The following is a 14,293-nucleotide window of genomic DNA, read 5'->3' as shown; positions in this document are numbered from 1 at the left end:
TGTTCCTGATAGCCTCACAGTCACATTTAGATACATTACATTGCTCTCAGAAAAAAAAGTTTTAGAATGAAATGTAATAATCTAAAACATGCCACAACCTCAAATTTACCGTTTTAACTATTATCTGTTCCCAAACTGTCCAATTTTACACCTTTTCCTATAATTATTACACTAAGTTACAAACCACTGATGAGAAGATTTGAAGGAGACAGCCTTGACTGACATACAATAAGATAACAGAGATACCAAAAAGAAATGTAAATATGGATATACCTAGATAAGCAGTAATAAAGTACTTTAAACACTCATTTAAGTAACCATGTTGAAAAGAAATGAACAAAAAGGCCAATTTTAAAAGCTCATTAAAAGAATGTGCCGGGCGGTGGTGTCGCACGCCTTTAATCCCAGCACTCGGGAGGCAGAGCCAGGCGGATCTCTGTGAGTTCGAGGCCAGCCTGGGCTACCAAGTGAGTTCCAGAAAAGGCGCAAAGCTACACAGAGAAACCCTGTCTCGAAAAACCAAAAAAAAAAAAAAAAAAAAAAAAAAAAAGAATGTAATATTAAATGAGATAGAAATAAGTATGAAAGAATGAAAATGCATAAATTTTTAAGCAGAGACATAGTCAAGACAATCATTTGGGCCAGAAGTAGGTGTTTTTTGTTGTTGTTGTTTGTTTTGTTGTTTTTTTTAAAAAAACAGATTGACCAAATTGTCAAGCCTCTGGAAAGACCGATCAGGGAGAAAAGAGGACAGAGGGAGGCAGAGAGAGAGGTGAGGGAAGGAGGAAGGTGGGGGCGGGGAACATGGCTTTTATAGGGGATGAGCACAGGTTGCCTCCTGTTAACATGGTCAACATCAAAACAATGAGAAGGAACTGTGCTCACTGCATTCTTGTGTTTTGTTACTCAAGAGGTAAATTTAGGTAGAGTTTATGTTTCCACTTTATTGAACTTTTAAACTCCATAATACATCTCTCCTCTTACCGAGTTGTGTTTGACTTCTAACACCAGTATTAGTAGTGTTCAGTGTAAGAGTGTTATATACGCCCTGTCTCATCGAAAGTTTTTATGTTTATTCACACATGTGTAAGGGGTAGGGTGATAATTTGACATATGCACAATGTGCAGATCATACCAGGTGACCAGCATTTCCATCTGCTTGGACATTTATCACTTGTTTGTGTGGAGAACTTTCAAACTCTTTCAGTTATCTATAAAATTCTTAATAAAGTATTATAAACTACAAAGGGCATCTCTTGGATAGTGTGATCCTCACCCGATTCTTTGTCCCCATTATTACAAGCTGCTCTTTCCTCTCTCTGTGTTTGTTTCTGCTTCTTATGATGACATCAAGGCTTGGGGATTTAACTCAGTGGTAGAGTGCTCATCTAGCAAGCCTTTGATACAGTCCCCTGGGGGGGAGGGGGGACAGAAAACAAAGCAGGGACAAAGGACGTCTTTGAAATTGCTGCATCACCAGATCAGGACTCAGCCTAGCCAATGTGACCTCATTGTGATTCATAACTTCTGCCAGCCCCAATTCCAAATAAGGTCATGTTTTGAGGTTCTGAGTGAACCTGAATTTTAGGGAGATATTATTTACTACAGACAAACACCCATTAGGATTATTGAAATAAATCATGGTGTGATTCTCTCAAAGAATTCTGCCTTTATCTTAAGCCAACTTGCTTAAATTATAGCTAGACTTGAGAGCACCACCTTTCTTTCCCAAGGAACCCCAAAAAGGTGATGCAAAGTTCTCAGGCACACTACAACTTACATGAAACACTCTTGATTTTACTTATAAGTGAAACTTGATATAAATTAGTATTAGTATATAAATTAGTAAAAATAAGTCCTATTCTTGGGTAGTATTACTGTTAATTTGAGTGTGGACATTAGAAGTGGGCTGTCACATATTCTTTCATGAGTATAAAATTGACTTACATTTTCTGCTGATATTTTGTTTTGTTTTTGTTTTTGCTTTGATACAAAGTCTTGCTAAGTAGCTTAAACTGATTTTGAACTCATAATCCTCCTCTGTGAGCCTTCCTTGTGCTAGGAATACAGATAAGCACCCCCATGGCTAGTTTGGTATGTTCTAGCAAGCTTTGCCTGTAAGTCCTATTACTTAAATGAAATGCATGATCCCAGTATGGATTAATCTGACTCATATTATTGTTTATACTTACAGAATTGTGTATGGCTTCCTCTGGGCAGGCAAGGAGGATTTGCCAGGGGGCATGAATATGTGTGATGATTTAAATTGATTGTTAATTTGAGTAGCTAGCACCACTTTGGAGACAAATCTCTGGGCATGAATGTGAGAGGTTATCTAGACTAGATCACTGAGGTGAGAAGACTCATCCTAAATGTGGTACTGCTCCGTGGGTTGTGGTCCCAGATTAAATAAATAGAAGATGCTAAGCACACACATTCATTATTCTCTGCTTCCTGACTATGGATACAATGTAACCAACCACCTCCTGCAGCTGCCAGTTATTTCCCCATCATGTTTGACTGTAGACGAATTGCTAAATGGTCTTATTAAATAAAAACCCAGAGCCAGATATAGGGGTAAAAACCTGAGAGATCAGAGGAATACGAAAGCCACAAGCTAACCTCACTTCACTAACAGTCTCCAAAGAGACCTACTTCCTGTATACCCACACCTATATGCCTTTCTGTTCTGCTATCTCATTTGCTCTCCTGTCCAGCTGCATCACTTCCTCTTCCTGCCCAGCTGTGTCACTTCCTGTCTGTCTGTACAGAGCTCCAGACCTCCATGGTTAACTAGTATTAGAATTTAAGGCATGTGCCACCACACCTGGCTCTGTTCTCAGTGTGTCATAGAGATCGCTGCCTCCCGAGTGATAGGATTAAAGGTATGTGCTACCATTGCCTGACTTCTATGTTTAATATAGTGGCTGGCTTTTTCCTCTGATTCTCAGATAAACTTTATTGGGTTGCACAAATAAAACATCACCACATTAGACTGTCTCCCCTGAACTGTGAGACAAAATAACCCTTTCTTTCTCAAGTTGTTTTTACCAGGCATTTTGTCACATCAAGGAAGAAAGTACCAATACAGCCTCTTTGTATCTCACACTAAGGGAAGAAATGAAAATTAAGTGCTCCAGGGAAACAAACATATCCTGGATAGCCTGTCTATCACTTCATGTTAAAAAGGATGAGCCTGTGTCCAGAGATTAGTCTACTTTCTCCCACTGTAATTGTCCACGGGATGCAGGCAGAAGCTCATACTTCCTCAGGCAGAGTTGCTGTTTTATCTGGGAAGTTCTCACAAACTAAACTACTAAAAAGAGATTTACATTAGATGGAATTTATTATCTGTGAAGATGGGCCTTACACTGGGATTAATAGAAGAATGTTTTTCTTTTTGGGGTCTTGTGACTGTAACCAATTGCCCATAAGACTAAAGTCCATTCTCATTATGGAGAAATGAGCAGGCCCCTTAAGTGGTAGCAGATGGGAAACACCCATCAGAATACCCAAAGGACAGACAAGCACCTGAGTTGGATGTCTCTAAGCACAAACACAGGGGAGGCAATTCTGTAACTGTACCCTCCCCTGTCCCTCTGAATGCTCATCATATCTGTTATTATTCAGTCAGGAGACAAAACACAAACTAGTTCCCTTCACAAAGATAACGAACTATAAAGAATGATTAATCACATACTGAAGATGCAATGGGACCCAAACAGGACACCAAGGTGTCTTGTCATGAAGCAGAGCAACAGGAAGCAGAGACAATGCCATTAGGACCATAGGAACATGGAAAAGAGGCTGGGATGACAGAAACATAAAGGACTAAGGAAGGGATTCCCTACTGTAGTACTGGGGGGCAGGCATTGGAAATCAGTGTTGGTGCCTCTGAGATCAGAGGGAGTCACCCTGGTTCTGGACTCTGATGGACTCTGAAGGGGCCACTGACTGGCTGGGGGTGCTGCCTGGGGTGGTTGTGTAACTGTTGGGAAAACTGCAAAATACACCCAGCTGTTGCTATAGGAACAAACAGTTTTGCCAGCATGGAGATGCAAGGCTAGAGCAAGAAGCAAACAGGAAAGAGCAGACCCTTCTACTCCAGTTCTGTGTTTTCTGCTCGTGCCCCACTGACGAGTACCAGAGAGCAGCCAGTGGGATAGTCCTGATGCCAGGTCCCATCCACACAACTGAGTATGGAAGGGTGGGAGACAGCAGCTTGTAACTAGTACAGCCCACATCTTCTCAGTCTAATATCTGCACAGATCCTCCTACACATCCTATACTTGGACTTGGGACTCTGTAAATATACCCTAGAAGCCGCTGCCATACTCCCCAGACACCTGACTTTCTCCAAAGATAAGGAGCACTGAACCCAAAGTATCACTGTGTCCCTCTCTGAGAGGTCTGAAACCAGAACTCTGACAGGCCAGGCCACATTGCTCAAAACTACCTGGGAGACAGAGTGGTGACATTTGCCAAGGGGCCATTTTATCTTGAGAACTTTTTATATACAATTCTAATGTTCTTCTTGGCAATTCTCCATCTGCTTTTTACTAAATTCAGGGATCAGTGAGGAATACTTTAATTTATACCTGTGGAAAAAAAAATCTCATTGCCCATATCTCCTGGTGAAGAAAAATGTGGGGCTGGAATGCCCAACTGTGAATTCACCTCTCTTTTGGCAAAATTTTGAATAATTAACTGATTCTTTTCTAAGGTAATCTGAGGTACCGGTGTCTGCTGAGCCCCCTTGGAACTTCAGAGTGGCTCATGAAAGGAAAATGGAAAAGAAGTCATTCTCCAACAGCAAATATTTTTAAAAATTATTTCTATGTAATGTACATTTAACATTTCAAAGGATCAGCTATTAAAGTGAGACTAAAAACTGGAAGCCTGCTTCCTGGCATTTCTGTTTGCTAAGTATAATGCCTGCTTTCCTGACTCCTGCCCTCCCTTTCTTTTTCCTTCCTTCCCTTCCTCCCTCATTCCCTCCCTCCTCCGTGTGTGTGTGTGTTGTGTATCTTTGCACGTGTGTGCGCGTGTGTAGAATTTAGAAGTCGATCTCTTGTGTCATTCTCCAGTGGTTGTCCACCTTGTTTTTTGAAACTGGTCCCTGGACTCTGCAGCTTGACAGTTAGTCCAGGCTGACTGGTTAGTGGATAATGGGATCCGACTGTCTGCCTCCCCTGTTCTGAATTTACAAGCCACACTTGACTTTTTATGTGAATGGGGGAATCTAACCCAGATCTTCACATTTGTACGGTAAGCTCTTTCCCAACTGAATTATCTCTCATCACTATTAAAAAAAAAATGTTCAAATGTCCCTGTTGAGCATGTGGCCTTGAGTTTCTAGTCACCACAAGGCCCTAATGTCCCATTCAGCCAGTGCACACTATCTATCTACCTGTGTGTTATTTCCATGCAGGTTTTTCAGCTAAATTAATATTGATCAGCACTCCTTTTTCTTTTACAGGCAAGCTATTGCCAAATATAGATTCATGAAATTAGAAGACATATAGCCCTCTGACCTTCAAATAGAATGCAATTTATGTCTCTCAACAAAGCTCAGATATAAAGGTGCTCTCTCTCCTGAAGTCATCATATCAGAACTTCAGACAAGAACAGCTCAATGGATGTGGATGACAGGCACATCAAGAGGAGTCCCAAGACTTAGTTCTTATGGATTTTCAGCACACCTAAACAAATTATCTAATTCATTTCATGATTGACCAGGTAAAGCATAGATTTCTTATCAATAATAACAAATTTAACCTCCCTAGGGACTTGACATATCTCCACTCCAAGAGGTAAATGAAAAACATCCTTGATGATGAACATTCTATTAATTTGGCCTTCAGTGTTCTCCTTTATTTTATTTTTAATTATAGTTATTAATATGCATTAGCTATATAAAGTAATGGACCTCACTCCCATATTTTCATATATGACTATATTGATATTTCTACATATACCTGCATGTTCAATTATTTGACTTTGTCCTTTCAGATAAAAAAGTATCTCCAGTGGGCATCTTTGCTTATGTCTACATTTCCTGAATCTGTAGGACCTGAAGGGTTTCCATGCTTACCTGACTCCATCTCAGCTCATGCTGGTTCCACACAAGATCCCTGGCTCTGTAAGAAGCAGATTCCACTTCTTTGACTTAGCATCCACACACATAACTCATTCATAAACTGAATGACTCTAAGTATCCACCTTCAAAGAAGCAACTGCTTTTCCTACAACTAAGATAGTCAGCCACAGCCTTGCTAGGTGTTCACTAACCATTCCATTTACCTTCAGCAAAGCCTGCATTTCCCAGTGTTCTTTGCATCCAGATATGTGACTAGTTCTGATCTAAGAGACTTGGACACAATGATGTTTGCCTCTTATGGAACTGACTCTCAAGCTCCTGCCATGGTAACTCACTCCCATAGTCAACTCTTCACCACCATTAGCTTCCACAAACTATGAGACTTTGCCTTCACTTCAGTGCCACAGGGAAGAAGAGGAGAGCCTAGCGGATAGACCTGAACTCTCTTTTTGTCTAAATCTGTTCAAATGTCTTTGGTGTTGATCCAGCTACCTCCTGTGAAGCAGCCCCTTCCATATCTCCAAGTGCCTCTCCATCTTCAGCCTTGCCTTCAAACCAAAGCCAGAGAACATAGGTCAGGATACCCACATCTCATCACTTGTTTTCCCACTAAAAATTCTTAGTTGACTCAGTGTGCCCCAAGTAAATGCTTATTCTTCTGCTTCACTAGTCTGTCTCAGTGTCTCATGATATTTAAGGTGGGAGTTCCTTGCTGATGAGAGAGAGAACATCTCCAATCCATGCACATAGATCCAGGTGAGGCAGCCGAGCATAGGGAATATTTTATTAACCTCGGACCTCACTTGGTTTGGACTATATGCACTCCTATCTGCTAATAGTAATGCACTTGGAAGCCTAGATCCCTTGCCTGCATGTACTACACACACACACACACACACACACACACACACACACACACACACACACACACACTGAACAGTGCACCTCGCAGTGTGTTAGCGACCTAGGACCTTCACTTGTATCAGCCTACATATACACTCCTCTCTAACAATGAATTGGATGTTTTCTTTCCTTAGAAAGTACATAACTTCAACAGATTTTATTTAACTGTACCGTGCTTGTGTCCAAGTAGGAAAAAATAAAGGCCAGTGCAGTCTAAATTAGTTTTGGATGCATTTATAGTAAGGGATAACTTGATCCTCAAGCAAGCTTTTAAGGCAAATCCCCATCTTATGCCAATGCATAATCCAGTGTGCTTATGATTAAAATCAGATGCATTATGGGAAGGTATACGGGCAATGGGAAAATAAGTATATGATCTAATCTATCATTCAAAATAGAGAACCTTAGTTGCCAGCCTCCCTTCCTTTATACCCCATAAAAAGGCCCACCTATGGACCATGAGCATCTTCACTCCTGTGGCCTTCTGCTCTCCTGTGGTGCATTCCAATCTATTCTATCTCTTTGACTTAAATGAAGTTTTCTCAATATGTTGCAGTCTGTGTGGGTTTTTATTTAATTTTTTTTAAATAAGAGGCTAATAACCTGAAAAGACCTAGCCCAGACTCCAAGCCCTGGTAACATGGGTACTGCTGTATCTCTCCTGGCCTCTCTAGGAAACCTCTAGTCCATCTGTTCTCAAGGCTGTCTATTTCCTTTGGTGGCTGCAGTGGATGGTGAAGCCATGGTCCATTTTCTTGAACCCATTAGAGCCTGAGGTCTCATCTTCTCATTTTGGCCTCTTAACCCAATACTTTCTGGTGCAGAATTCAGTCCAAGTTGTTGGGTGACTTTCTCTGTAACTGTTGGCTACAAGTCACTATGATTTAATATAGAAATTCTGTCGTCTCCCAGGACTTTCTCACTGACTTTCCATCCTATGGGTCCAAAGAGTCCATCTGTATGATTATCGAGCTACATAGGCACAGTAAGACTATAGAAGAGAAAATTTAGATTCTCTTCTCCCTCTTTGCCCAATCAGAGCAACTAAAACTCAAAGTGGAACACATGGCCAGTGTCCTTCTGCCTCTATTTTTTTCCCTGACCAGGGCCAGGAAAATCAGGATGCATAGTCAACGAGTCGCCCATTATTCAGCCTTCTTCTTTCTTATTTCTATGGTGCCTTTATTCTGTCTCTGTCAGTCAGGACTTGCTTCAAACCCACTTTCTTAAGTTGCATTTCCATCTTTCTTCAGTTGGCTAGTTTTGAAAGATGGCTACTGGTGAATATTGGGGGACAGAAATGAAAAGTTAAAAATAGAGGTGTTTCAAGTTTCGACACATTCCTTCAGAAGTATTTAGGTTACATTGATTCTTGGATGAAGAAACACAACCATCATGTCACATGGACAGACTATGTATTCACTCAATATTCCACTTGGCAATTTAACACACACTCAGTATTCCACTTGGCAATTTAACACACCATAGCAAGTCTCCACATGCTCTCACTCACCCCTAAGACATTTGCACTCCTCTCAACAACACACTGCTATAGGAGAGGTCTGTGCTGATAATGCAGGTGGTCCTGCCTTCCTCAGCAGCTGGGCTGTCTCCACCTGCTCCCAGTCCTCAGAAAGACTGGCAGAAAGCCGAGAGGTAGTCAGGCCAGACATGTCCACAGCATGACAGTTAATCCAGGTAACCAGGGGAGCCTGCAGAAGAGTATATTGAACTTTTAAGTGCATCTACCAGGTGTTCCTAGAGCCTGGGGCTTCTCCAGGCTCTAAAGAACGTTGTTCTGTGACTGTAGTTACATCAGCCAGATGCTTTACTACAGCCTTTTCCATTTTGTCACGGGGTGGTGCAGAAAAGAAGGCCATCTCTCAGTAATTCTCAACTTCCAGCTCTCCTTGTTTGACCTCTGTTCTGCAGAGAATTTTTTTTTTGTAAGACTCGGACAGAATAAAATACCCCCCCCCAACCCCCACTTCATCATCTTCCTGACCGTTTGTACAAGGGTACAGCACTTTAGGCAGCCATGCTTTTGTATGGCTGTACTTCTCACACTGCCCGCTGTAGAAGTAGCCCCCATGCGAATCTAGGTTCAGTCATTTATCTCTCTTCCCACACAGGCTGCTTGTGCCCTGAGGGTATCTGCTTTTCATTATAATTATAATAAAATGTATGGAGTTAGAGACTTCTGATCTGCAGTTTCCTTCTTCTTAACCTCAAGGGTTTATTTATAACTTTTTCTAAAACATGAGGGTAGAAAGCAAGTGGCCTATGGAGCAAGGCAACACCGAGTTCATACTCTGGCTTCCCTCTTGACAGGTTTGGAACCTTGGACAGGTTGTTTACCTTCTGTTGGTCTCAGGTTTGCAGGCTGTGAGCAATGGGCTGGGGAAACTAAACAGAGGAGACAGGATCTGAGAGTCTAGGGCTTCCACCTGGATAAAGGGGGACCACAAGCAGCAGCGGTAGAGTCAGGCTGACATGTGTGAGGCTCAGCAAAGAGAGTGCACTGGAGACATGGTTGAGTGGCAGAGAAAGCATGTGTGAAGCCCAGGTTCCATTCCCAGCAGTGAGGAAATAAAATGCCAATTAACACTTTGCACACTCATGCTGGTAAGCTGGTGAGAGGGGAGAGCTGAAATCTCCTGAGGGAAGGATCTAGCTAACGTAAGGACTGTGGGGTTGACTGAAGGAAGAGGTGGAGTATGGGAGAGAGGCTGGCTTTCTGAGTAGCCCTTTTCTGAAGGCTGAATCTGCAAGGTCTTGTACAGGACACACTGAAAGAGGAATGAAGTATTTTCTCTTCCAAACCAACATGAAGGAGGTATTTAAATGCAGTAGGGCAGGGAGGAAGAAAAGCTATGTAGAACATTGTAGTCTACAGAAAGACTCATGCATGAATGTTCATAGTAGCTTTATTCATGAAAGCTCCCAACTGTATATGACCCCGATGTCCATTAACAGAAGGAAGAACATAGAAGCTGTAGTCTGTTTGTGCAGTAAAACGCTACTTTACAGCAGGAATGTTGATTATCACTATGAAAAAAGATGTGGCAGAGTTTTACAAACATAACGTTGAAGGAAATAGTATAGACACAGAGGAAATAAATGATGTCAGTTTCATAAAGTTCTAGAGCAGGGAAATGTCAACAGCGCTAATGTACCTGAGAGAGCAGTCATCTGTGGTCCTGGAGAGGTTGGAATTAAGTGGAAATGGGTACAAGGACACATTCATGATGATGGGAACATTCACTATCTTCATGGGGGTATGTTGGGCTGAATACAAATGATGTCTCAATATATTAAAATCTAAGTTGGAAGGTAGCAGAATCCTATTAAAAACTTGGCTTCTCACCACACTGGCTTCCTGTCAAATCTTCCTGTTCATTGTTAGTTTCATTAAAACCAAAACATACTCTCAAGTACTTCCATGTCTTGGCATACAGACAGAACTGTCCAGAGGCCTAGGGCAGTCTTCCACCAGAGAAGTGAGATACTAGCTGTTGTAAACACACACTGGGTGTGGATATGTGTGGTCATGAGACCCTGGAGAGATGCTAATAAGAGCATCTGATTTCATTTCTATCTCAAGTATCAACTGCCTCCAGCACTTCACTCTATAGACCTGCTATAAGATTCTGCCCATTGACACAAAGCACTTACCAGATGGCAGATATTCTAGAAGTTGTGTCATCTGGGTTGATTTTGGATACAGAAATCCTTAATGGGCAATAAAAAAAGGATGAGAAGAAAGAAGAAAAAGAAAAGAGAAGAAGCAGAAGAGAGAGGAGGGGAGGGGAAGAGAAGGAAAGGAAGCGAAGAGGAAAACAGGGAAGAGATAAACTAAACAAGATGTCTGAAAACGTAAAAGACAAAAATTTACAACTGGAAGCCGATAGTATCCACACTTGCCACAGACCTCAACAAAAACACACACTTCATTTGGAGATAAGCAACATGCACATACACACACATGTTCACATATCTGCAAGCATAGCTTAAGCCTGCTCCTTTCTGAATGGAGATGGAGGAGGAGTGGATAGGGAGGGGGTAGATGGCAAATGGCCTCTCTGGCTATAGGATAGATCCAGTTTCTTCTTCCTTTGAAGGCATCCACCACCATCCTCACTGCCCCATGGCACCAATGTGATGGCAGCAGGCAGAAGTACAGAGCTTGAGTTGGGGAAGGTAACTGATGTACTACAAGGGAGTCAATGTGGGACAGAACATGACACACTGATGTGATAATAATAAAGACCACTGGCCTTTTTCCACCTGAGTTTCAGAAGTTACATCAGCAAGCAGGAGATTTGTCCTCTTCATTTTCCACCTTCTACCTGAGTTCCTTAAACAAAGGAACACATGTATTCACCAGTAGAAAATAAAGGGTCCCCATGCCTTCAGCATGCTTTTCCATCTTAAATTAAGCAATACATGTACAAAGTGCTTTTATATAGCTCTTCTGAGCACAGGACTCTGTCTTTAGGCTCTGCTGTTAAAGCTTGCCTTTCTTGACTAGCAGGTAGCCTTAGCATGTTTTAGATATGCCTTAGCCAGCATTCTTCACTAATCCTCTAAATGGCTACTTGCTCTTTCTTTCTTTGAACATCCAATCTCTTAAAAATTAAACCTGACCACAGAGGGGTTTCATTACACATATCATTTAATTTATCCTCAAAATTGCCCCCATAGAGGAGGCAGATAGCCTGGTTTGAGAACTGGAGTGGGCTGGCTCTATGACACAGCAAAACTTTATTTTAGGAACCCATAATGATTTGTTCTAGCTAACTGGAATTGTCTTTAAGTAATTAATTGTCCTTGCTTTTCTGAAAGAATACAATAAATTTAAAAGGCCCAGGAAAGCTAAAGAGGTTGAGAACTCCTCCAATCACATCATGGTCAATGAAAGAGATTCCATGGAGTCTGACCACAGGAGTCTGAGCTGATGATTAGCATGAATCACTGAATCATTTACCACCCAACCAGGAAAAGACATCAGTCAACATTCACATAGGCTACTTCATTGGAAGAAATGGCAGAGTTTCTCCCTGAACCAGATGGATGACATGGGACTGTCTTCTGAATTGTAAAATGAAAACTTACCTCTTACAATTGGGATTCTCCTTCTGAAAGACTTTGTTTCTACTAAACCTAAGATACAGACTTCTGCTGCTACTAGCATGGCACCAATAAATAAATATTTATGTGTCCTGCTAACAAACAATGGTCACAGGTCTCCGAGAAGTTAGTAATCCTATTTTGGGGAAGATAATCCCTGGCTGAGACATCAAAAAGAAAAGACAAATTATCAACAAATAACTTAGCCTGAAGTATTTCAAACACACCATAAAATGAGTTGTGAAGGATTTTATAGACTTGTTGGGCTGATAAAATTCTGCCTTATATGTAGAGGAGTTCAAATGCTCCATAAAATTAAAAAGACCTTGCCAAATGCATAAATAAACATCTCTCAGTTCTGCTATCATGTGTTCGCGGTGCATTTTTCAGTTTCACTGGCCTGGATTTTACACCTTTGCTTTGGATGTTCCCAGAATCATCATGGGGAGTTGTTTAAGTCTTCAACAACAGAGTTATACCAAGCCCAGGTACTGTATTACAAGGTTCTCTCATCAAAAATGGTCTCCACCTTTATCAAGTCAGCTGCTTATAAAAGACAGTCATGAGCTGACCTGTTGACAATTGATGCCTCCAAGAAGGAAGGGATAGAGAGGGTCATTGGACCCTCACCTGGGATTCTAGCCATTAATATGCATTTTGACCTAAGACCAGGTGTCCTCAGGGGCTCTGGAGGTGGTAAAGTATATAAACTGGTAACAGCTAAGTAGAGCTGTGACCTCCTTCTATGTGACTATGGAGAAGCCATGATCTGTGAGGAGGGAAGACTTTAAAATATGGATATTTGGGGGGCATCTACATTTCTGTAAGCAACCCTTCACTCATGTTCTGTCAGTATGAAATGACTAAGGTAACACCATCATGTTCTGACTCCATTTTTGTCTTTGCTTAGACAGTTCTCATCCCTCTACCTCCCTCCCACCCAATGGTCATGTCTGCCTTAGCAACACATTTGAGATTTTCATAGTCTTGGCCAAGGTCCAGATGTATTAACCAAAATAACTGTCAAGTTATATCTAAAATAACTACTATGCTCAGCCAGGAATGAACATTTCTAGATTACTCTGACCCTCATATAACTTTGATATAGATTGTGGTCTTTGTGGGTTTTGCCTTTAAAAACTCCGTATCCCTGAACTTGAGCACCAAGACACTTTCAGAGGCACAAGCCCACTCTTGGTCTGGCCATCAATAAAATGGACTTAAAACTTTTAATTGGCTTAAGTGGTTGTCAATAACAATATCACATGGACTATTACAAGTAAACCCAATAATCTCAGTTCTATACCTATCAAGAAAAACTGTGGGTAAAACTTGGTAGGAAGGTGCTTATCAAGAAGGCAGAGTACTGTTGGGAGTGATGCTGGATGCCTGTAATCCCAGCACTGAAGAGATAAAAGCAGCACTATTGTCACAAATTTGAGGCCAGCCTGGTCTACATGATGAGTTCTAGGACATCTATGACTAAATAGGGAGACCCTGTCTCAAAGGTAAGGTGGAGGTGGGGTGGACAGAATGGTCAGGCATGGTGGTATCCAACTGTAATTATAAAAGGCTCATTCAGGAAAATTGTGAGTTCTAAGCCAGCCTTGGGTGCATAGCAGGACTCAAAAATTAAGGAAAAGAAGAGGAAGAGCACAATGGCAGTGGATGTTGGTGATACCTGCCATATCCTCTCAAAATTCATAATTCCTATGCATACTGGTGCTTTCCTATTGCAAAGACAAAGGCCCTATCTGGTCTCCAGAACTGCTATGCCTGGGCACATGGAGACTGGAAGGACTGTAGAGTCAACCCTACTTTGGAACAGCCTTAAACCAATATAGATGGAAACAGACAAATAGACCAGCTCCTGCACTCTGGATGCCCCTATGAGAGAAGTCCCAGTTGCCCCCAAAGTGTGGTAAGCAGCATACACACTATTGGATTTCTTCTATTCTCTGTCTTATTTTCCTGTTCTCTTTCCTGAGACCACTTCTCAAATAAACTACTTCTTCCTACAGGGTTGGACCCAAGAAAGCCGTTCAGTACAATGCAATCACTTCACTCATGCTCACAGACACAGACACAGGCGCCTGTGAACTTACCGAAAACTTTCCACATAGGATTTAAGGGGACTCACAATTATTTACTAAACCTCTT

This window comes from Peromyscus californicus, unplaced genomic scaffold (genome assembly GCF_007827085.1).
Source record: "Peromyscus californicus insignis strain IS unplaced genomic scaffold, ASM782708v3 Scaffold_7__1_contigs__length_154581171, whole genome shotgun sequence".
Taxonomy (NCBI): Eukaryota; Metazoa; Chordata; class Mammalia; order Rodentia; family Cricetidae; genus Peromyscus; species Peromyscus californicus.
The sequence above is the reverse complement of the archived record's forward strand: the minus strand, read 5'-3'. Positions refer to the sequence as shown.